The sequence below is a fragment of the Ambystoma mexicanum genome, chromosome 8 (assembly GCF_040938575.1).
Source record: "Ambystoma mexicanum isolate Mex_15411 chromosome 8, UKY_AmexF1_1, whole genome shotgun sequence".
In the NCBI taxonomy this organism is placed as follows: domain Eukaryota; kingdom Metazoa; phylum Chordata; class Amphibia; order Caudata; family Ambystomatidae; genus Ambystoma; species Ambystoma mexicanum.
This window is the reverse complement of record NC_090929.1, coordinates 1,126,967,799-1,126,991,282: the sequence shown is the minus strand read 5'-3', so window position 1 is coordinate 1,126,991,282 and position 23,484 is coordinate 1,126,967,799. Positions and strand designations below refer to the sequence as shown.

General features: G+C 46.9%; 1 protein-coding gene across 4 annotated transcripts in view; it reads right to left on the bottom strand.

Moving 5' to 3' along the window:
* Positions 1 to 23,484, bottom strand: part of ARHGAP22 (Rho GTPase activating protein 22) — a 986,960-nt gene that overhangs the window by 373,793 nt on the left and 589,683 nt on the right. The gene's annotated exons all lie outside the window — the stretch shown is intronic.

The following is a 23,484-nucleotide window of genomic DNA, read 5'->3' as shown; positions in this document are numbered from 1 at the left end:
CACTGTCGGCTTTTTTCGTGTCTTCCAGCCCTTCAACACCTGTTTAGCCGCCACCAACAAAACTTTACGCACCCCACACAATATCACCCAACTTACATTACGCCCACCACCAAATGACAGGAATATAACTGCTAGGGGATTGCGTGGGTGAACAATGTCCCAGATCTGGTCGATCCGTCAAGAACCTCCCTCCAAAAACTTACCACCCTTTCACAATGTCACAACATGTGTTGGGGGAAAGCTCTTTGGTGGTTGGCCGATCATGGAAGCAGCATTTGTCAGTCAAGACAGAGAGAGGAAGCCAGTGTGTAACCACGGACCCGCACAGAACACTGACTGTCAGGGGCAGACCTGGGGGGGCACGCAAAAAGCATGCAGCAAAACATGCAGCGAAACCTAAAGTGAAGAAACTGGTGGGTGCCCTGCACTATGGGCCACGTGTTGTGGATGTGTGTAGTGTTCTGGTAGGATGGGGAAGGGTGCTGCCATACAGGAGACTGCTTTGTCCTCCCTGTAGGCTGCAGGCACTGCAAGTGCATTGAGACTACACTTCCCAGCATGCCTCGCACACAGACAGCCAATCAGGGATCGGATCGGGCATGGTACGCCCCAACGCGCATGCGCGAAAACACCAGCACAGGGCTTGTGCTCGTGATCGCTGGGGAGAAGGACGTGAGACACCGAGCTCCGCAGGAAAACTCGTGCGAGGGGCCCCGCCCCCGCCTGATTGAGAATCCGGCCCCTCGCCTATACTCAGATAAGTTGGGGACGCATACCCAGGGAATCGAAGCCGCGCAATACTCAGTCCTGAGAAAGCCCGTAGAGAGAGGTTTGGGAAGCGCAGGGGGCACAGTCTCCCAGTCCATATCGCTCGCCCCTGCGCCGGCATACGAGATAAGTACAAGCCCTGGGATAAAGAGTGTTTAGCAGCGCGAGTCATGCAGATATGAGGAACGCAACATTGGCATTGTGACACGGAGAATACCCGCGCCCCAAGCCACACGCGGCGAAGCTCGCGCTGGCATTTTTACTAACGACTTGTTTGCTAAAAAGAATAGCACGGCGAGCGGCATAGTCCGTGGGGAGCCGTATCATTAAGCCTGGGAAGAAAGTATGAATGCGGCATGGAGTGAATGACCGTGTGTATGTGTGACCAAGAATAACACATTCTTTCTTTGTAGCGGAAGACGTGACCAGTCTACACCGTTTTCAGAGACGCAGCACAGACTGACAGCTTTCCAAGGACCGAGCACTTGGACCGGACAATGAACCCAAGCTAAGTGTTGCATGCTAGTCTAACTATGACAGTGGTTGCCCACTGCTAATTGCACTGCTCAAAGGGGTCAAATGTTTATGTGATTCATACTTCAGAAAGCGTACTGTTTGGCCCAGCCTGTAGGCACTGCAGGAATTATCATGTGGTGTGTTATGAAGATGACGATGAAGGTGTGCAGCAGTTGAGCCTCACCCAATTTCCCTCTACCTACCCATTACCTCGCCCTACTCCTTTTCCCGGTTTTCCCACAACCCCCCAACCTATCCAATCAACGAGACCCTAACCCCCTTTCCCTGCCCTGGTCGCGAAGGCCTGCGTAAGCTTCGTTTTGCAGGTATCAAGACCAGTGTGGGGGTAGTTGGTGCATCCACTCCTGCGCCAGGTACCGGTGTGCAACCCTGACACTGACGACTCCAGGGTGGAAAGCGAACAAAGCAGCTGTTCCACAAAGGCACGGGCAGAGTTGGAGATGCTGGAAGAGACCGGCGAGTCTTCCAAAAGCAGCTCAGGACCCGGGACGTTCCAACAAACATGCCAGCCTGCATTTGATAAATAGATTGTCAACGATGAAACGAGCATAAGAAGATAATTTTAATACAGTCAAGACAAAGTATTAACACAACACCCAATAAGAAGTATGTTTGTATGCAGACCAGGCACAATACCAAGAGAAACCCCAATCCAATACACGTGTATGAGATGCCATTGTGGGGAAGAAGTTGGAGCAAGTGCTACTATAGGGAAATATACCAAGTACCTTGCGGTATGCCATTTTTGTATAACCAAGCAACTGTGCATCAATTAAGAAGTCCTGGCAGGCAAGTACACCAGGCAGTTGAAAGTTATGCAAAGATTCCTGGCAGGGGTGCACACCAGGCAATCTGCAGATTTAAGGGAAATCTTACAGAAAGAATGTTGCTTTAACCAAGAACTTTGTGAGTCCAGTGAAGAAACAAAGGCACTGTTTGCCATCCCAATTAAGAATCCAGGGGAAGGGAACCACACCCTATACACAAGGGCTTACACCTTGGAGAGTATTTTCTGTTGGAGTCATTATTAAACTTTGGTTTTGGAACACGTTTGCTAACATCAAGAAACAAGACGTTTCCTTGCACCCTTTGTTATTTTGCTTTAGTGTGAAGGGCAGGATAGGACATTTTGGACACAAGGACGGCTTTTCAGTTCCTGACTTCCTGACATAGACTGAGCCTTAGTTTTGATTTTTAGGTAGGGTAATTCCTCTTTGAATATGGCCAGTTAGGCAGTTTCCCCAACCTGTTTTTGTTTTAATATACATTTACTTGAGAATATGAATACCGTGCGTCAGATTCTATTTTCTGCCTCCTCCCAATAGTTTGTGTGGTAGCCAAGTTTATTCGCTGCTAGCACTGTGATACAGAGCCACTGGCCTCCCCCAAATAGGGCCGGTGCACGCGAGAGGCGAAGGGGAGAGCGGAAGAGGGGATTAGAGAGGCTGCATGACCGTGCAGACAGTGCTCTCTGTGGAGCATGGTTAGCGGAGGGGGGGGGGCATAGCTGGAGTTAGGTTATGGGGGGTGCATGGGGATTTAATGTATGCAGTGTAAGGTTAGAAGAGAGTGAACAGGTGAAAGGTCTCAAGGATGTGCACTGGTCTCGTGGATGTGACCCACGATCGATCTCACAGATTTGCACAGGTCAGTTGAACTTGGTAGATTTAATGGAGCACCCAGGACCATGCGCCATGCTCAGTATGTAAGAGACAATGATGGCAGGCTGCTGCTCAGCTCAAGGGCAGTTCACACATGGAATATTGATTTTAAATGGTGACTGGACGGTACCTTGGATACAAAAGGTATTCCTCAAAGGGCAACTTGAATTGCCAAGGTTGACACGATTATGCTTGGGGTTTGCTTGTTTGTGCAGTATACAAATGTGACCACTTTCATCAAGATGGCAGCAATTCTGTCAGTTTAAGTGAGGTTCAGTGGCACAAGGCAGGATTTGGAAGACTTAACAGATCTGAATGCCATCAGGCGAGGAATTGGGCCGGAACAAGAGCTGCGCTCTGGCAAAAACTGTCTAGCCAGCAGCGTTCCATGTAGACACAAGTCCCAAACCCCACCAACTTGAGGAAGCTCTCTGCTCCAGACAGCCATCAGTCTACTGAACGCTGTATCGGAGCTACAGCTGTCAGGAAATTGCTACAAGGGGCAGTCGGGGGCAGAGAGCTTCCTCAACTTGGGAGTGGGTTTACAGCACTGTTGCATTTCGTCGCTCAGCTACATGCATTGAGACAGCGCCAGACACAGAGTTTCCATGCATGCAGTTGAGCAGCGATATGCAAGGACTTCACAGACTGCCTCTGAAAGTTGTCCTTTGCTCAACAGGCCAAGCTCAAACAATGAACCCGTCCAAAGCTGCAAATAGGTCTCATGCTTTGCACACATTTTACTGTTAAGGTGATTATTCTGACAGCGGAAATGAGCACCGTACCAAGTGTCTGTTGCACGTGCAGAAGAATGAACGTTTGGATTACTAGACTAGCACAGACATGTTTAATAAGTTGGTGGTCATTGTTAGGTTCCCAAAATGCACACTGTCTTTATGCAATGCAGCCAGCATTCTATAATCGGGGCATACAATTAAAACTTAGCTCTGCCCCCCAGTCCCATCTACACCACTGAAAATCCCCTTTTTTTTCACCCCAAACCCCTCCATCACCCTCACGAAGGGGGAAATGTTATCCATTTCCAGACCTAAATGCCGGCGACTGCATCAGACCCATGGGAGGAGTTGGTGGTGCCCTCCTCAAAAGCAACAATCAGTGGCCCGGGAGGTCTGAACAGGATCACTCTCCGACTTTTCCATAAAGCATTTTGAGGTGTCCTATCACAAGTCAAGGAAGTCAAATCAATGGGCAAAGGTCCCCTAGGTCTAAGGCAGGGGTCTGCAACGTTTGGCTCTCAAAAGGGTTTGGACTACAGCTCCCATCAGCTGCAACCATTGTAGTCAATATCAGGGGGATAAAGGGAATGTTAGTGCAAAACACCAAAACATCTGGTGGACATGTTTAATCAGACCCCCTTTTCTAGGAGGACAGTGGTGGGCTAGTCCGAACAGGAAGGGGTGGCAATGGGAGGACGCCACGGTGTGCCAGAAGGGTAGGAGACGCCTACAGACTCCAATAGCCTTTTGTTCTGGCTCTGCAATCCTTTACAAACATGCTTTAAACTGGGCATTAGTTTGAAGGGATTGATCAAGATTAAAATATATGTTTTGCCTACGATGTGGGAAGTATGCGGGAAAATGACTAACAGAGCAAATAAAAAGATAGGTGGGAGCGCAGTACCAAAATATACATATGTCAGGAGGATAAACAAGGGCCACGTAAAGGAACATTAGGTGACAGGCAACAAGGGCAGGGTAAGAAAGGAAGACGGATGGCAGAGCCTAGGAAACAGCACAGCATGAGCAGGTGAACAACCGACGGAGATTCCCACGGTACACAAGTATCAATCAAATATACCAATACACCGGCATTGTGGGCGGAAGGTACGAAGGAAAGAACATTCCACCATAGTGGGAGTAGGCTGGGAGGGGGTACATTAGAGAGGGGGCAATAAAAAGCAACGACAGTCCACATTAGCTGTAAAAATGCGTGTAGGGGGAATGGGGAGCAGGGCAGAGAAGGGTCGGAAGGAAGACTACACAGCGATATTAAGCGTAGGGAACAACCAGGAGTAGTACATAAAATATGCCACTATGCAGTTATGATACGATATGACATTGCATTTATAACGCGCCTATACACAAGTGTTTCAAGGTGCGACGAGGCAAGGGAGGTGGGAACAGAGGGAAGACAGACTACGATCTAACTAGGCCTGGTGACATTGAGATTACACAAGTGCAAGGGAGGGGGCAGTGCAGTACATAGGATAAAAAGTAAAATAAATAAAAAGTGCATCAGCTGGTGGCAAGTGCAAGAGTAAGTGAACACATCAGGTGTGGAGTGCTGGTAGGGGGCTGTAGGGATACAGAAACAGCCCCCGAGTAAAAGCGTTGCCAGGGGGCTGTAGTAACTTGGGAAGTTTATGGGGCAGTTGCGGAAAGTAAGTAAGGTGGGTGCTCAAGAATTGAATGTCAAGTGGGACAAGTGTTGAGAAGAGTAGAGAATATAAAGGAGGTTAAACAATTGTGTAATGTAAATTGGGAGAACAAATTATGGGACATTAAAGTGGAGGAAGGCGTAAAAGGAAAGTGGGGAATTGGAATGGAGAAAAACAAAAATCGGCCACAAGAGCAAGTACATGAGTGGGATGTGGGAGTCCCCAATGTATTAAGTGGGGTAAGAGCACACGACTTCTAATGGCAGTGGGCGGGCCAGCATCAAGTAAGAGGCTGCAGAAGAGCAATTGCAAATGGGTGACGAATACACACTGGTGATTAGAAGGCAGGAGGCTACGGGAGGGAGCTGTATGGCAGTTTTGTGCTTAGTAGCATAGGGGGTCCACTGGGGAATAGTAGGAACAGGTCATGCCACGACCATCGCGTAGGGAAGGGGTCCTTTATGAATAGCTGCTGCCAGAGAGTGCAGCTGGCGTATAGTGCGACGAGGGAGGGAATCATTTTCATATCTTGTGGTCTTCAAACTGGGAAGGGCATCCAGGGGAGCGCGAGGCTCTTTCAATAGGCAGTATGTTGACTACTTTTAATAGAAAGCATAAGCAGAAAGGGCATCTAGGGGGGGGGCCAGCAGCAATATTTTTACTCAAGTGGGCGCTTGCCAACATTTTTGACCCAAAGAGGGACTCGGCATAAAGTTTGAATACCACAAATTGGTATGCGACTTTACCCATTTGCACAATGAAAGGATTAAATGGATTAAAGTAGGTTATTGCTGCTTGGTAAACAGAGGCAGATGGCGCACTCGTTATGCATGAACTCAGGCACAGATTTCCCTGATGGTGAGGGGAGTGGAATGTGGGGGAAGTCTCAGATGGCACATGCCACCCGCGACTCATGGTAGAGTTACGTGGGGATGCATCAAGAAATCTGCCATCAGGAACCACAACAGGACAGCACACAGGGGTATGCAACCATGTGTAGGCGCAGGAATGAAAGAGGGTAGTGGGGACTGGATGGGGGCATGTAAGAGAAATATATATTATGTGGGATGACGCTAGAACCCCAGCTCTATGCAGAACCGGGGGGTGTGACGTGGTTACAGATCCCCTGGAAGTTGACTCTGCATCTATTTTTGGGGATATTGTATGGTGGCCATGACATCATCCATCTCCGCGAGTGCCTGGACCCCATCCAAATCTGAATGTCGGATGCCCACCTTGAGTTTACCCTGACCTAGACCGAATTCATCCTCATCAGTCCCGCGGCAAAACATGTTCAAACCAGTCTTGACGATTTGTAACTGGAAAGTTCACACCGCATTTGCCAGCCTCAGCCAAATCTCTAGGTTTCGTCCTCATCGGCCTCTCCTTGCAAACGCACATAGCCAAGAAAGCCAAATGGCCTGGCTACAGTTCATCACACACCGCAAAATCAAACCCTTTAACGATTTGCATGACTTCCACCACGCTGGAGTTCAGGCTTGGTTGATCTTCCATATTGTCTTAGACATTGATGGGCAAAACACCGGGCTTCCCGAAACACATCTGGATCCCTCCCCTCACCCCTTCCCAGCAGCTGTCCACCACATGGCAGCTGGCCTCATTATCAGCACCTGCAAATTAGACTACATCCCTCCCTGCATAAGCTTCACTGGTGTAAGGTAAGATTTTCATAGTAAAGGTAAATCTTCCTGATCTGGGTCAACCCCAGACCTTTCTGCTTTACTGGTGGATTATTTTTCTTTATACCTTTGCGAGTAGGAACCTTTTCCCACTCACACAGAATCTTTTACCTCTTTGTATGGGTGTCATTTCTTTAGACTCTTCATAGTGTCTTTTTAAAGTTATCCTCTTTGACAACTTTTTGGCAATAAGTGCCTTTTGCGCTGGGTTGCCCTAGGGGCTCCCGTTTTAACTTTCTCTGCGTACACTAGAGAGAACTACAGTACTCAAGGGTAGAAAAAAATCTTTGGACCCCTTTTACATTTTATTTGGTGAAACCAACACACCCCACCTTATATGCAGTGCTGGGGAGGGGAGATCCAATGTATCCCCGGTCACACTAAAACTAACAATTCTGTTACAGGGACCAGCTTACCTTTAATGGCTGGTGGCAGTGACATCTTTTACTAATTTGGTGCATCTTTACTGCAAGCTGTGTTCACAGCTGCAGGCAGTAAAGGCACCGAAGGGTGCTCATTTTACCAAAATGGCCTCAGTCTTGTTTTTATGGAATCTTAGGGTTTGCCTTTCCTTCTTTCCCCTGAATACAGGGCAGGAAATTCCTTTGTGTGATTTTTATCTTTGGCGGGTGTACCCTGACCGCGAGCCCAGTGAGACCCGCTAGACTCAAGAAGATCTGCATTTTGAGCAATCCCACATCGTGCTGCGACTTTGCAGGCCTGCAATACCCAAATACCCTGGGAACTTGAGCCTTTGTGCATTGCAGTCTTCTGAATTCCGAATCTCGCTGAAACTTCGTCGTAGGCATCCTGCTGGATCTCCAGAGACAAATCAAGTACATAAAGTCCCCTCACCAGAGTGCTGGACCTTATTAACGAGAATCCGACTAGCGATATTCTGTCTTCTGTGCACCAAATCCACAGAGCCACATCCTGCCATGAGGAAAACCTTGCCTAGAGCCTTCCCTGTGGCAAAGTACCTTCCAAGGTCCTGTTTTCAGTCACCATGAAAAGGAATCCACCGACAGGCTTTTGGCTGCAGATCCTGATGTTCTTCTGTGCTGAGGTACTGTGTTGGCTTGGGTATGTACAAACTTTAAGTCTCTTGTGATTCCTATGTAGTTGTGTGGTGTTTTCTGCGATTTGGCGGCCTCTCGTCCATTTCACCCAGTTCCACTGCTGGAATCCTCCTAGGGTGTCTTTTGTGAAGCCCCTTGACCCTCAACTAACTCTAAAGTAAAATACCTCACCTGTTTGAACAGTCTTCCTGAGGAACTCTGACTTTTGCTACTTAAGTACCTTTCCTGACACTGCCTGTTGGACACTAGTCCCTAGTGACCCTTGTTCTGGCACCAAGAACACTCATGCTCCAAGAATAAGGGAAAAACTTGTAAAGGATTGGGCCCTTTGCCTAGAAAGGAGAATAAGTGTTTAAAAGTTACTTACTTGTAAAAGAGTCGGTTGGTACCTGGAACTCAGAGTGAACAGTTACATAAGTTCTTACTTACCTTGTGTTGCACTATTCTGAAAAGTATATGTAACATCTTTGTTTCCTTAGACACTGTTTCGCCATTCTAACAGAAAAGAAAGTAGATCTAAGGGTATATTACTCACCTGCGATTTGGTTGTGCCTCTTCCCAAAAGTAATGCTGTTGGTTTTGCTTTATTATTCCTGTTAGGATAATTGTAGGAGTGTTCCCCAACTGGGTCTTGCTTCCCCTGACTTGCTATTAGCCTGTCCAGAATGTCTGCACTAGGTTTTACCTACCTATAATAACTTTTGAGTTATCCATAAAGTGTAACATTGGGTTTAGCTTTCCCTGTTCTGTTCTAGACAGACACACAAGAGTAGGTGTATACCTGCCCCAAGTTGCTGATAGCTCCTTGAAAAAGTATACAGTTTCTACTTACCTTGAGTTGGCTGTGTGCCATCCAAAAATAGGTTAAAGTTACTGCTTATCTCAATCTGCGTTTCACCGATCTCAAAAGCACCTCTAATTGAATATTACATCCTTAGGTTTTACTCACCTAGTATAAGTTATCCCAAAAGTATTTATAGGTTTTTACTGTACCTAGAATAAGTGTTCCACTATTCACATATTGTCCAGTTGACTGATTATATGATTCGTTACAGAGCGTCACAGTACAACTGGTAGGGTCGACTATCCTTGAATTACTGAATGCAATCTGAAAGTAACCATTTGTTTTTACTCCCCAAGAATAGGTGGGACCTATACGGAATGTGTATGAAAAGGTTTGACTTCCCTACAACTACAGGTGTTCCAAATAAGGTTTATGCTTTGGTCTGTGTACCTTGAAGCATGGTGTTGTGTTTATATGTAAAATGTGATAGTACTTATTTCCCCAAGATTTATTTGGACATACTTTTATTTAAATAAACCATTTTTTTTACAATACATAGTGCTTCAGCTTTTCTTTGGACCATTTGTATTACAATTTCATTTGTACTCTACAGCCCTCTCTGCCTCCTAAAATAAACCTGGCTGCTCGGTCTACGCTACCATGAACTCGGGTGGTACAGCCTTATACTAAGAGTGGAGTCTTGTACTGCTTCAGTTGAATGATTTTACTAAGCCCTTAGTTTGACTTCAGAAAAACTGTTCTAACAACTGGCTCCCTCTCCCTGGCAGGTTCCTATTCTAAACTGCTTGCATCATCTACAAAGCAGTCTTGAACAGCACAACAACAAACCTGGTGAAAGACCTCACCTCTTGAGCCTCCCGTAGCAAATCCATCAAAAAAGCTGTTGTCAAAGCGAGCCCAAAAAGATATAACTAAAACACACACACACACACACACACAGGTTCTGAACACCCCCCACCATCCTGCAGTTATGCAGAACACTAAACCTAAACCTTTCAGCCATCACCTCTTGTTTTGCTGTAGTCAGCCGGAGTTGGATGGGTATGCTCAAACGTGGGTCCCGTGCTTGCTGGGCCTAGAAACCCAAGCTACTCTTCACTGATGACAGAACATGTTTGGGGATGCTTGTGGTTTTGTGCAGAAGGGATGTGACCAAGCAGTTTGAGCTGGACGGTCCCTTTTGGGGTGGCGGCAGCAAGCCTGATTTGTATATGCCCTTTCTTCATTTGTAATGGCTTGGCAGGCAAGGACTGCTGGTCTGGAGGGTTGCCCAGAGCAATGCTAAAGGCTAAGATTAATTATAAACCTTCCAGCCATCACCTCTTGTTTTGCTGAACACTAGAACGGTGGATCTTCCGTCAATACTTTTTGGACTACCAAATTCATTTGTCTGCTCATCTGCCAACAGTACTGTGCTACTGTACAAAAACGCCATGCTCAACGCGGGCTTCCACATGTGATAAAGCGCTCTCGAGCCAGGTGTGCACAATCAAATAAATAAAAGTAGATTAGGAGAGTGGGTGGTCATTGGGGGAGACTTCAGCTGCTGCTAGAGGGAATCCAAACAATGATCTGCAGAAGGGTCAAGTGCAGGCTATTGCTGCCAAGACTTCGGCTGGTTCCGGAAGACCTCCCTGCTTGGGCATTTGCTGTTACAACTACACGGGTTCGTCTTCGTCTACCACTGTATCTACATCTAGTGAATGGTGGGACGTGCCAGGCTCCTGCTCAGGCTTACCCGGCCCAGTGAGACGGATGCACTAGGCATCCTGCATTTGCTGTGTGCTACACTCTAGCACCAACGTGAGTCCTTTGGCCAAGCCCACCAAGTGCAGATGTCGAGCTTGTGCCGCTGTGGCCTGCACTAAGAAGAGCACATGCAGGAGGTGGGACCGGAGGACACACATCCAGAGTGTGATCCACGCAGCAGGCCCTGAAGAGATGGGGAACACTGGGTTCACGCAAATGTGTTACAGTGACAGGGGAATTACAAGCCCAGCCAAAGCATTCCTCATCCCAGTCCGAATTCTGCCAGGAGAACACATCTGCTGGCGACACACTCGCAGCAAAGCAGCTGTGGCCGCGTGTCCAGGCGCACGACCTCCCCCCTTCCAGCCAGTCTGAACCTGCTCCCACGTGGGGCGATTTCCTAAACCCACACGGACCTAAAACGGCTTACCACCAATCACCTCTCCGCAAGGAGAGCAGAGTTAGTTACGATGAGAAAAAAGTCTAAATTTGCTGTTACATGGTTCTTTTCTTGGCTAGCCAAAAACACAGCGGCGCACCCCCCAAAGCGAGCTATGTTTGGGGCAATCAAAAGATGCTATGGCGAGATAGAAAGGTAACAAAAACTGGGATTTTGGGAGACTTGGGCTGCCTAAATATTGCCAGCCAGATGCTTTGCCGCAGCAATGCCCAAGCTATATATTGGGCCTCATGCCAGGCCCAAGAAGCAGTTTTGAAAAGACAGACCGCATGCGTTTCTGGAATGCTTAGCTTGCTACTGTCGACTTTTGTTCTGAAGTCTGCCCAATACAAAATATATATATATCTATTCCTGTCATTTCAGACACGGAAGAAACACTCATCTAGAGGACACCGCGATGCATATGAAAAGGCAAACTTCAGGCAAGCAAACGTACAGACAGAAAAACGCCCAACTCTCCCAAGCAATGAGAGCAACACATTTTGGCGCATTGCAACAAGAGATTAAGCTTAGTGGGGGACAGGAAAGCACGTAGAGGCTCTATATTTTTTTGGGCATCCAATATTTAATTGGACTTGTGTACTCAATAAGACACAGTGCTAGTCATTGTGATTTGGGCAGAATGTACGCATGGTACGTTGAAAATCATGAGTAAAAATAAATAAATAAATTGTAGGAGTGGTTGTTGGGGACCTTCCGATATTCATGGATTTGGTTGAACTGGGGGGCGGGGGGTATAGATTCGAATGACCGATTACGCCCAAAACCCATCCTCTCTCCATCAGACAAATCTGACATCCTCTCCACCCACATCGGACTTTGAAGCAGGCAAATATGCTTCGTATGCCTTTTGCATTTGAGAAAAGCCTCCCAGCATGCACCGACATGGTGGAAGACATGCAGTTGTTTGCATGTGAACGGAAACCCAGTTTTCCATGCATTATTTACACCTCAAAATGCTAATTTTGTATGTTGTAGGTCGGAAGCTACTTAATCGTGAGTTTACACACAAATGGTTCTCTGTGACGTCCTCTCTGTGACATATCCAGGTCCGACCAAAAATAAATGATGGCTTACCCGATGCTAGTTGACAGACCACCAGACCTATTGACGTGGAAGCAGTCATTATCACAGGATAACTGCCCTTTCACAAAGGTTATGGTTGAAGGCAATCCACAGAATAAGAACTGCTCTCATGCCATTAGCTCTGTGTTTATTTCGATTTTAACCCTGGCATATGGGATTTAGACACCACAAACCCAACGAAAAAAAGAAAGTGCTGTCCCAAAAGAAAGGGAAGGGAACTACACAGAAGGATGGATCGGGGAGAAAGGGAAGGGCTATCAGTGTATTGAGAGACACGTGGGTGGCCTTTGCAGGGCTGGGTCTTCAATTCCATCCTGAAGCACAGGAGGGAATGGGACCAATCTGATGTACATGTGGCTGTTACTCCGGAGTCCAAGTGCATAGCAAGAGCAGGCCTGTTTTCTGGTCAATTCCTCCTTGCATCGTGTAGATGATGTTGTGTCTTCTGGTGGTGTGATGGCCTCAGGTGATGGCTAGATGTTCAGCCTGGTGGGATGGAACGGTGTGTCATAGCCTTGCGTGTGCTGTAGTCTTACTGGGGTCGGGGGTAACCCGTGGCACTCTAAATACAACCATACCACCCTAGCCTTTAGTTAGTCCTGTGATGACCTGGATTCAGCATGCTGGACAGCTTTCACGGGGACCAGGAAGGAGGGCAGAACTCGTCTGATTAGCCGTCTTGTCGTGCTCGTACTGTGCTCTGTGGCTCCACCTTTGTGTTGTGCGAAAGTGTTAGTGTTGGAAAAGGGAGCGGCAGAGGTATGGAATGTCATGTGAGAGGATGGGGAAAAGCTGTCCATGGAAGGGTGATGTCATGCCTAACCCGTCAATCTCCCATTCCCACTCCGAGGACTTCCCCCTGCCTCCCCACATCCAGGTGATCCTTCCTCACTGGTCCACCCCTAGGAACTGGATCCAATAGCAATGGCAGTGTCCTGGCCACCTGGAGGACAGATCCCCGGGGACTAGCCAGGGAGACACCTTCAGGTAGCTCACAGGCGCCACTTAACCATAACTACAGAGCCATTTTCCGGATATTTAAACTGGAGTGTGAGCCCAGTTTTCAGAGTAGGTTATGGAATGTAGTGTGATTTTGTGAAGGTGTAAGCATTTGCACAGATTGTAGGATTTAAGTGATCCTGTGTTTCTTATTTATGGGAACAGTAATGTGCAGAGTACAAATAACTCAGCAAAACAGTTCAACATAAAAAATGAAGTAAAAAGATCCGCTACTGAAAATAATTACGCTGGAATTTAAGAAAGCAACAACAACTGGACTCACCCCCCATAAAAAGTGAAGAAACAATAAGTAAATATGTAAAACACTACTGATCAAGTGAGGAGGGTGGTGGGGCGGGGGCGCTTGGTGGTGCAGCGGGAAAGAGGAAAATCACATTTTGAAATTGAAAAGGATTTGATTGAATACAAGGTATCAGAGGAATCTGAACTGCTCAGTCTGCAGTGCTGGACTGGCCTACAGGGAAGTCTGGAGATTTCCCAGTGAGTCTCTGCACCATGAGCCCCTTCTGTGGGTAACCTTGTTGTGGAGTCCTCTCCCAGGAGTTCTCTCCCAGGACACTACCCCCTTCTTTCCATTTTACCTCATTCCCCACATACCTTTGAAGTAAAGAAATTGCTACCAAGCTTCCAGTAAGTTGTTCCTCGCTCTTAACAAATGTTATATGCCAGTTCTTTTGTTATGTTGAACTATGTTGTAATTTCTATATAGGTAAATTAAAGAGGGAGATGTATACCCAATGCCTGGCATTGACCCCACGAAAGCGTTTAGGTCCACCTTCCCCTGCATGGCAGGTTGCCTGGGTGATGAGTGCACCCAGAAGGCAAGCGAGTCATTGAGGTGAGGATTGTGTCGGACAGGCCGGCAGGGACTTTGGACTTCTTTTCCCAGCATGTCTCACACTTGCTCTTCTTTCAACTTGTCCTTCTCAATGACCCTTAGATTTAGAAGGGACTTGTGTTACCACATTTACTGTACTTTTTTTAAAATAGATTTTCTGATACTTTAACTGGACTGCTTTATATTATGCATTAGACTTTTTCTTGTAATGTTAGTATATTTCATTTCCCTGCATGCAATGCATTTGGGCCTAACAATGCTTCTTTGATCCGGCATCGTTTTATGGCAATGAATCGACCTTTATTTGGATAGTTAGTATTATGCTTTGAAAAGACTATTTTCCAGCATATATCACACTTTAGTCTCCTAATAATCCTCAGATTTTGAATACCGTGTCTCTAGATTTTATTTAGACATTGAATAAAGTAAAATATCCCCCCCGCCCCCAACATTCATTAAAATGTTCTCACTGAGATTCGACTGGGGCTCGGCTAGCTATAGTACTGTTTCCCAGCATAAACTACATGTTTGTCCTCTTCGTAATCTCTACTCCTTGCACTTGCCAATAAACTGATTCCCACAGTGCATTAAATCTCTTTCACAATCCTAGTCAGATTTGATGTGGACTTTGTTCTCCAGAATGCATTACATGTTCAAGTCTTTCCGTGCTGAATACTGGCCTACGTTTCCCCAACATACATCCATTTTCGTGCCCACATTCATTTGTAACTCACAAACTTTATTATTTGTGACAGAGGTATTCCCTCCCATGGCATAATCTCTCCTCAGCATTGCGCAGGAGTTGTTAGACCATTGCCTCCCAACTCCAGTCCTCGTACCTCCTCTCCTCCCTCCTGCTAATCAGCCGATATTTCATCTTCTCCAGTGTAATCACTCCCTGGGATTCTTCACCTTGGTATCTGAAAGGCTCTTGGTGTCTTAGTCTCCTCTGGGTCCAAGTGCTTCAACCTGCTTGAACACTCCCCTCCCATTTATTACCAGATAACCTGGTTGTTCGTGGACATAGCACCCCCTCACCCAATCAGCGCTCCTCTTCACAGTGCTTCTCTTCTGAAACACTTGTGCATAGGCGCGTTATAAATGTCATGTCGTATCACATGTGCTATTATTTTATAAGCATCTTTTTGTTGCCCTCAGTCCACTCCTGCAACTAGCTACCTCAGCAGGATGACTCCTCTTGGTCTTCGGCATGCATGCAAGCAAGTGGCCAATCGCCCGTATTCTGCCTTTTAAGACTGGTCACTGCAAATTTGCTTTCCAGCCCCCAATGGGTATTGGAATGACCCCAGCCCCATGCATACGAGGGGTGGCAACTTGGAGGATCTGTAGCCACATGAGGCGACAGAGCCACAGAAGAATGGGGACAGGGTTGGTCCAGCTGCTTCTTTATGCATACCCATAAAGTGGAAGGAATGGAATCCAGTAGGCTCACGGACCACACCAAAGGGCAAATCTGACCTTCCCTTGCTTGTTATCCATCTCCTCTTCAAAACCACCATGCAGCACGTTAGTAAAGGATCCCACTACCTCACAGTCAATCAAGTCAAAACCAGTAAGAATAAACTCCAACTACATGTCCTAGCAGGCATCAACTAAACCTATGCTTAAAACGTAAGAATGTGTATGTGGCGGGTGGTCTTCTGTGAGGGAGTGAAAACCCTTTTTCTTTTATTTTTTGGATATAAAACAAAGCAAACTAGTTGGTTTCTGAAATGAGAGGTCTGCTAATCAGAATAAATGATCCATGCCAAAATGATCTCACACAATACATCTTTGCTGGAGACAGCCTCATGGCAGCCTCCACACCTGCCCTGCAGTGACACAGGGCAGGATCAAAGGTCAAATGCGCATTCCCCGACTATTGCTGGAACACAACGTTTTCACAGGCACGGGTGTCTTTTCAATCTTCGGCACCTCAGTTTCCATACTTAATAACTGTATGCCTTAATCAGTCTGGTAACATGTACATCTTTAAAAAGAAGCCATGCCTGGATGTGGTATGGTGAATAGAATTATGCAGTCACAGAATTTGATATCACACCAGCGTCAGCCCTGCGAGCAGTGCCCAGCCATGGTACGACTGATGTGTATCAGCATGTAGTCTAACTGTGTCCACAGCTGCTATATGGGAAAATGGCAAGGCTACTGCTATTGGTCCTCCGAAAGAAGGGCAACACCTTCTCAGTGCACACGAGCCCTTACCAGGAAAGTTCTTGAGACTTGGTACTTCATAGGCAGCACTGACATTACATGGCCAAGCTCAGATCAGGGTGCGGACCACAGCAGTCCCTTTGAAGTCAGCAGGTATGGGAAGGAAGAAGTGTTAGTAGCCAGAAGGTAAATGTTCTTAGAAGAGGTCCCCCATCATCTCGGTTTCTGGTAGGGCCGTCTACCACTTTTCCGTTCATTTCCTGCTGGACATGGCACTCTGGGTATGAGGGCAGACGTCAAAGGGCACTTGTTACAATGGACTGGAATGGACCCCTTACAGCAGGCTTGCTTTGACCAATACAGGTAACTAAGTTGAGGCTGAGCCGTACGAAGCTACTCCCACACTAATCTACAGAATAAGGGAGCATCTATATGCACTTCGAAGCGATGATGCCAGGTTACCCTTCATGACACACTGGCAAGAAAAAAACCAGCTTGATGACAAAACTGGAATACGGTTTGTGGGACTGAAGGCGGTACATGCCAATCCTCGAGGAGGAGACCGGGAGAAAAGCTTGAGGTAAATCGAAGCCAGATTGATCTGCAAGTATCCGACAATAGAACACAGCCTAAATTCAGATCATGAGACAGAGTTTTCCTGTAAACTAGGCTTTGGAAACAGGTATTTGATGGATAGACTGAACATTTTGACATGGATCGACTATACCATGTAATGACATTGTACCATGTATTTAAACAAGATTAAATAATTCATTGTTTCTAATTATTGCGAGTCCTTAAAGTGCAAAGAGTATTTATTGTAATAGGTGTTCTGTTATAGACGAGTCCGATACACAAGAGGTAGGACTAGTGGTCTAATACTTCAAGGAATCAGCACATGGGAAGCCATCAAGCCAAGATGGAATTGCAGTCCCCCCCTCGCCCACTTTTCTGCAGCCGACACGTGGGTTAGATGGAAATCATAAAATCCAAACAGGGTGACCTCTACCCTACCCTTTGGGGCAGGTACTCTTCTAGATGAGGAAGTAGGTACTCGATTGTGAATTGTCCCTAGTCCGTTCAATTGAGTGCACAATGAATCGATTCTGTAAATAAAATTGAACTGAAATGTAGCCATTTCGCTTTTCTTGTCCTAATATTATGTGCATATAACCTAATAAAACTACTAAACCATATTGTTGGGCATGAACTGGATCCAGTTACAAAAGGCCAACACCAGGCCCCCACCCACGTGTGGAATAAGAAACGCATACGTTGATGCGTAACATTTTGTTTAAGTAAAAATCATCTTGAGGGGACACAAATTGTATCCAAAGACAAAATGGATGCGATGTCCACGGGTTATTCCCTCAAGGTTGACTCGACTTCCTTGACATAAAGTAGCCCCATTCTTGATGGGTCATTTATAACAGGGCTTAGAGCCCGATTTCATTGGAAAATCGTCAATCATGTAAAAGATCATAACTTAAAAATTGCTAACCATTATCCAAACAAAACCAGGATAAAGTGATGAGCATGGCCGCAGAGGCATTGGTTTACTTATTCTAATTACTGTGTGACATGTCACGGCAGATATAAATAACGTTTCAAAAATGGCAGTGGTGCGAACACTCGCAGACCACGCCGTCATTTCAAACCCGCAATTCGGGGCAAGTAGTCACTTTTATTTCAAGAAAGTATACTTCAACATGACCAACCTCAGGATCATGTTAACTGGGGGTGGGTGGGCGGGAGGGACTATAGGAAGAACAGAACCCTTAAATTATACAGAGTATTTGACCCCCTGTTCTTTAAGGATGGATAGAGATACAATGACCTTTCATATACATTTTTAGAATATTACACTTATTAGACACAGCTTATAATAGACTCTTTCGTTTCTCCCTTCAAGGATGAGCTGTACCAGAACAGCCATTTATATACATCCAATTAATGTTAAGCAGGAACTTCAACCATTCGTGAGTGATGAATTTATGACCATTTTCAAGTATGTTCAAATATATTTATCTGGTTTCATTTCAACCAAGGAAGGGTATCCCATGATGGATAACCAAGGACTCAAACTGTATTTATAATTCATGGGTATTGGGAAGAATTGTATTCTTTATTCAATTTATAAAGTGCACAAACAGCCCAGAGGCATCAAGGTGCTGTTACAACCAGTTACTCACATTCAATAGGATCACATTAGACAGCAGTACAATATTGGCAGACATACTTTTCAAATAGCAGGTTTTTCAGGGCTTTGCAGAGTTTTCAGTAGGGGGGGGTTCATCTCTTACGGTGGGCCGCAGGGCGTTCCAATATCTGGCTGGCATGTAGGGGAAGCTTGAGCCCCCCCCCCATCCCCCTGCTTTGGCACATCTGAATTTGGGCTGATGATGCTGTCAGCATATGGCGTTCTAGTTGGTCTGGCAGAGTTGGCTTTTGCAATTGTTTGTGAAAGTTAGGGGGACAGTGTTGGAAAGGCATTTGTGGGTAATGGACATAGTTCTAAAGGCAATTCATTTTCTGATAGGTAGCCAGTGTACCGATCTCATAGCAACCGAGATGTGTTCTCTCTTAGTGATGCTCATGGCTGCTCACAGCGCATTGTTTTGGATAACTTGCAAATTCAGGATGTTCTATGTGGAGGTGCCAACGAAGAGGGCATTACATTAGTCCAACCTCGAGCCAATGACTGCCCAGGTGATAGTGAAGCAGCTCTCTGTGGTCAGAAAGGGGTTGAAGGCATTAAGTAGTTTCATCGCATAGGCTGCATAAGAGTTGATAGCGTTAACTTGGCATTACAGCGAACGTGTGGAGTTGAGGTAGACCCCTAGCGTCTTGACAGATGCCGAGACTGGGATCACCATGTTGTCCAAGAGGAAGGCCAAGTATTGGTCACTAAGATGCTGCCAGGGATCCTTCCAGCAGGATTTCAGTCTTATCCCCGTTTAAGCAAAGGTGGTTGGCTTCAAATCAGGCCTGGATGGTAGAGTAAGTCGCAGTGAGAGTGCTCGAGTCATCCTCCTAGTTGCCAGTAAGTGGCAGGAGAATGTGCATGTCATCGGCATAGTTGGTGTAGGCTATGCCAATGGAATCAAGGATGTCAAAGAAGGGTCTGGGCAATGCGCTATATAATGTAGGGCATATGCACAAACCTTGGAGGACTCTGCAAGGGATAGCGGTAGGGGCCGCACTGGCGTTCTCCGCAAACTCTCATGACTGTTCCTTGTAAGAAAGAGGCAATCCAAGCTGGGACTTCAGGGGCGAAGTTGGCCGAGGTCCTGAGATGGTGACAAAACATTTTGTGATCCACCAGGTCGAAGGCCGCATATAGACAGTGAGCAGGCTTACCGGTGTCCCTGATCTCAACCAACTGTTACTTTTTTTTTTTTTTTAAATCAAGCAGTGCAGATGTGCCATGGCCAAGGCAAAAACCAGATTGCCTCATTCCCAGGGCCATCTTAACAGTTATGGGGGCCCGGGCACAGACGGCCTTGAGGGCCCCCCACCAAAACCCATGTTGCCCCCCCCCCCGAAACCCATGTCCTACTCCCACTTCCCTCCAAACCCATGTCACCCCCCCGCAACACGACACACATGCCCCCTCCATATCTCGAGTCCAATTCAACAGATACTCCGGAACAAGCAGAACCATTTAATGTGCAGAGTCCTACAAGCTCCACGGGGCATCGCCCACAGAGGAACGACTTTCCAAAGCCTGCCTAGACACGCACTGAACGTACATAGTTTTGCTAAACGGATACAATGCATTAGCACACGCATGCATTGGTGTGTTTCCGTGTGCAGACCAGTAGCTACACTGTTAACATAAGAATGAATAAGACACATATGACGCGACGCACCTGTGCAAACTCCCAAGTAACGTGTACAGTGTAGAATAATAAAGTCCCACCTCCTCTTTGATAGTGTTATAAAATAAAAAATAAACCGCCGGCTTGCCGAATATATGGTTCTTGAGTGAGATACTTTGAGCATGCCAACTGGTGTGTACTTTGCTATAGCCCTGGGGCAACAGCCAAAAGGCTAGCTAGCCCCGAGTCAAGACAGCCCCGAAGTTAGTAGCCAAGGATCTTTTGGAGACCTAGCAACACCCCTGCCTGCATGAATTGTATATGTCAGGAGCAGACACAGAGCTTCAGCAACACAAGCATGCACCCTCTCTTCTTTTCAAATGAAAGAGCTAAACAACAGCAATATAATCCCAGCAGTCTAATCCCGGTTTCCTAATCCAAACACAAAGCGGCACATTTCCTAAAACCCATGAGCACTAAACTATGTGGTTTAACACATATCTAAAGCTATACAGAATGTTCACAATTTCTGCAGGAGGAGACAGGGCGGGGCATGGAATCGGATAACCGTTTCCACTGTGCATACGCCCTGCCTGCAAAACCTGAACGGTTTTAGGACATGATATTTTCACGCGGCAAATCATTGGATCACTAAGGAATCCATCTGTTTTTAGCACCTGCTAAAAGCTGGAAGTTTCCACAGGAATAGATTGTAAATGCCTCCCTGGCAGCTTCAACGCAGGAGTCATTTACACTTGTTGCTCTATGAAGGGCAAACAAGCGCGTTAACCTTTTATTTGCCACGTTTCACCATTTTTGAAATGCGTAGTGCATATCATGAAAATTGCGCAGAGGCGCCCAAAATGCAGTCCAATAGAGGCGGTCCCATCCATGCAATTTGATTTTTCTTATAAAATGGGGCCTACTACGCAAGTCTGGGCAGTCGTATTGCCTTAAATCACAACTCGTGTAAAAGCAAACACAGAGAGTTTAGGAACAGCTCAAACGTCAGCAATCCGCACCATATCGAACAAAACCGGTTCGGTTCCAACCCTGGATGCTCCTTTCCCTCCACCTGGGTCCCAGGGCTGAGAAGCAAGGCAATGAAGCCCTTTCACAGCGCTAGGCACACAGGAAAGCCCCTGGCTGTGCATAAACAAACTGTGGCAGCCTGGCAGGGGCAAACGCAAACCCGGTGCCTAGCTTGTCATTGGTATGGAAAGGGGTACCCAGGTGCAGCTATCTAAAGGCCAGTGCATCCTGCGCACATGGTCTGCAGAGGAGCATGGTGTGGGCCACCCACACAGCTTAAACATGGGTGCACTCCTATGACAGAGTGCTGCAAGGGCGCTTTGTTCTGTTCAGGCTGTCCGAAGTTAACCGTGGCTTGCAACAGTACAACTTAATTGAAACCGTCTGAAACCAGTGCCACCCTCGAGCCGTCACCTGTGTGGGCACTGGAGGACTGTGTGTGGGGCATGCAGCTTGATCTCACCTCCACCCTCCTCCCAGGGGAGAGGCCACGTGTTACGGTGTGCATGCAGCGTCAATGGCACTGCGTCACAGTGCTCTGATAGTGGGGCCGCAGTTAACTCTACACAGGACTTCCTATACAGCTGCCCCTTAAACATCCTCCTGCTGAACTCCAGGTAATTCAAATGAAAGCACCAGGGTCGGGTTAGCTTGAGGTTTGAGGAGGTGAACCCACATTATGAAAATTAAAGTATCACTTCACCAGTTCCCGACTGCCAAAGCAGAGTCCGTTTTAAAGTGACCCGTTTGGGTTTCATTAACCTCCTTGGCCTGACTACGTGCTGTCTCCAACTGCAGATATTTAACCCCCCCACACCTTGATTATAGATAATGTCGACCCCGTTATCCAACCCTTCTCTGGCCACGTTACAAACCCACATGATGAACCCCTGCCATCGTTTCCACAGATTTCAGCCACCGTAGAGCTGAGAAAAACAGTTTGGCTGCTCTAAATCCAACAGGGCAGAAGGTCCTCAGCGCCTAGAGACCCTCAAGCCTAGAGGCGCTTTGTAAATCAGGTATACGAATTTCAGAAGCAGTCATACCCAGGCCAAGAAAAGGGAGAGAAGCTTACCTCACGCAAAGGAACATTACAACATGTTCCCTCAGTCTGGCACGAACTGGAGGCAGCAGCCTCATTGCAACATGACGACCTGATGTGTTGAGTGATTGCATTTCACCACATTTCAGGGTATAGCGAGCGTCGCTCAATGGGACTTGACGGAGAGAAAGAGTGAAATACTCTTTAGGTCTTGGCGTGAGGCAACACTTAACGCTGTCAAAATGTTGGCGCGGTTGGACCAGGAAATGCACCTTTCCGACTCCATCCGCTAGACACGTAATGGGGGGCTTCAAGTGCTCCGCGGTAAACTTCGCCAGAAACCAGAAAGGGTGGAGGCCCTGGGACGGGTGTCATGAATTGTTGGAGCCATTTCTTTACCAATAATTGTTTAAGTGACAATGTCAGCGTGCACTCACCTGTAATAGGGATTTCACTGTCTTTCTTAAATAGAATGTTGAGAGCAGGATTTTAAAATAGGGTGTCTCACCGTCGTCCCGAGCCTCGGAAGCTCAGCACGCGTCGCTGCCTGCTGGCTTGTTCTGGAGGAGGCTGCAAGCTTCGCAGCAGTGCACTGCGCACTCCAGCCCAGTGGGCTGGCACGTGCCGTATTCCCTGGGGCTAGTGGGAGGGCAAAAAAAAATAAATAAATAAATAATATATATATATATATATATATATATATATATATTGCACGGCACAAGCAAGAGTTGTTGTCCTGCGTCGTTCTCCTCCCCCTCCCCCACTGTTGTGGTTCAGTCAGAATCATCATTGGGAATCGAAACCATGGCCCGTGCCTGCTTCACAGATCACAGTGTCAAGATTCAGGAACAGGGGCCGGGCCTGAACGCACACAGAAATAAAAAAATACACACACAACTCAGCACTTCTGGGGGCCCCCTCCAGGGTCACCAGGATGGGGGGCCTGGGGCATGTGCCCCGTTTGCCCCCCCTCCCCCATAGAGACATCCCTGCTCATTCCCAGCATGTGGTAGGTTTCTAGAAAGTGTTGGCTGCTCTAGCGAGTATTTTCAATAGGAAAGGAACTGTAGTAATAGGCCTGTAGTTATTAGGGTTTGTAGGGTCCAACATAGTTTTTTTTTTTTTAGGAGAGGGAGCACCTACGCTTTCTTGTGGCTAGAGGGCACTAGACCTGTGGAGAAGGATGAATTTATGAAGGAGGTGATAAACAGTGCCAAAGCTTCAGCACAGTCCTTAATAATGAAGGCGGGCAGATATACTCTTTGCACCTAGAAGGTTTGAGACTTTTGAGGATGGTTTGAACTCAGTTTCTGTGA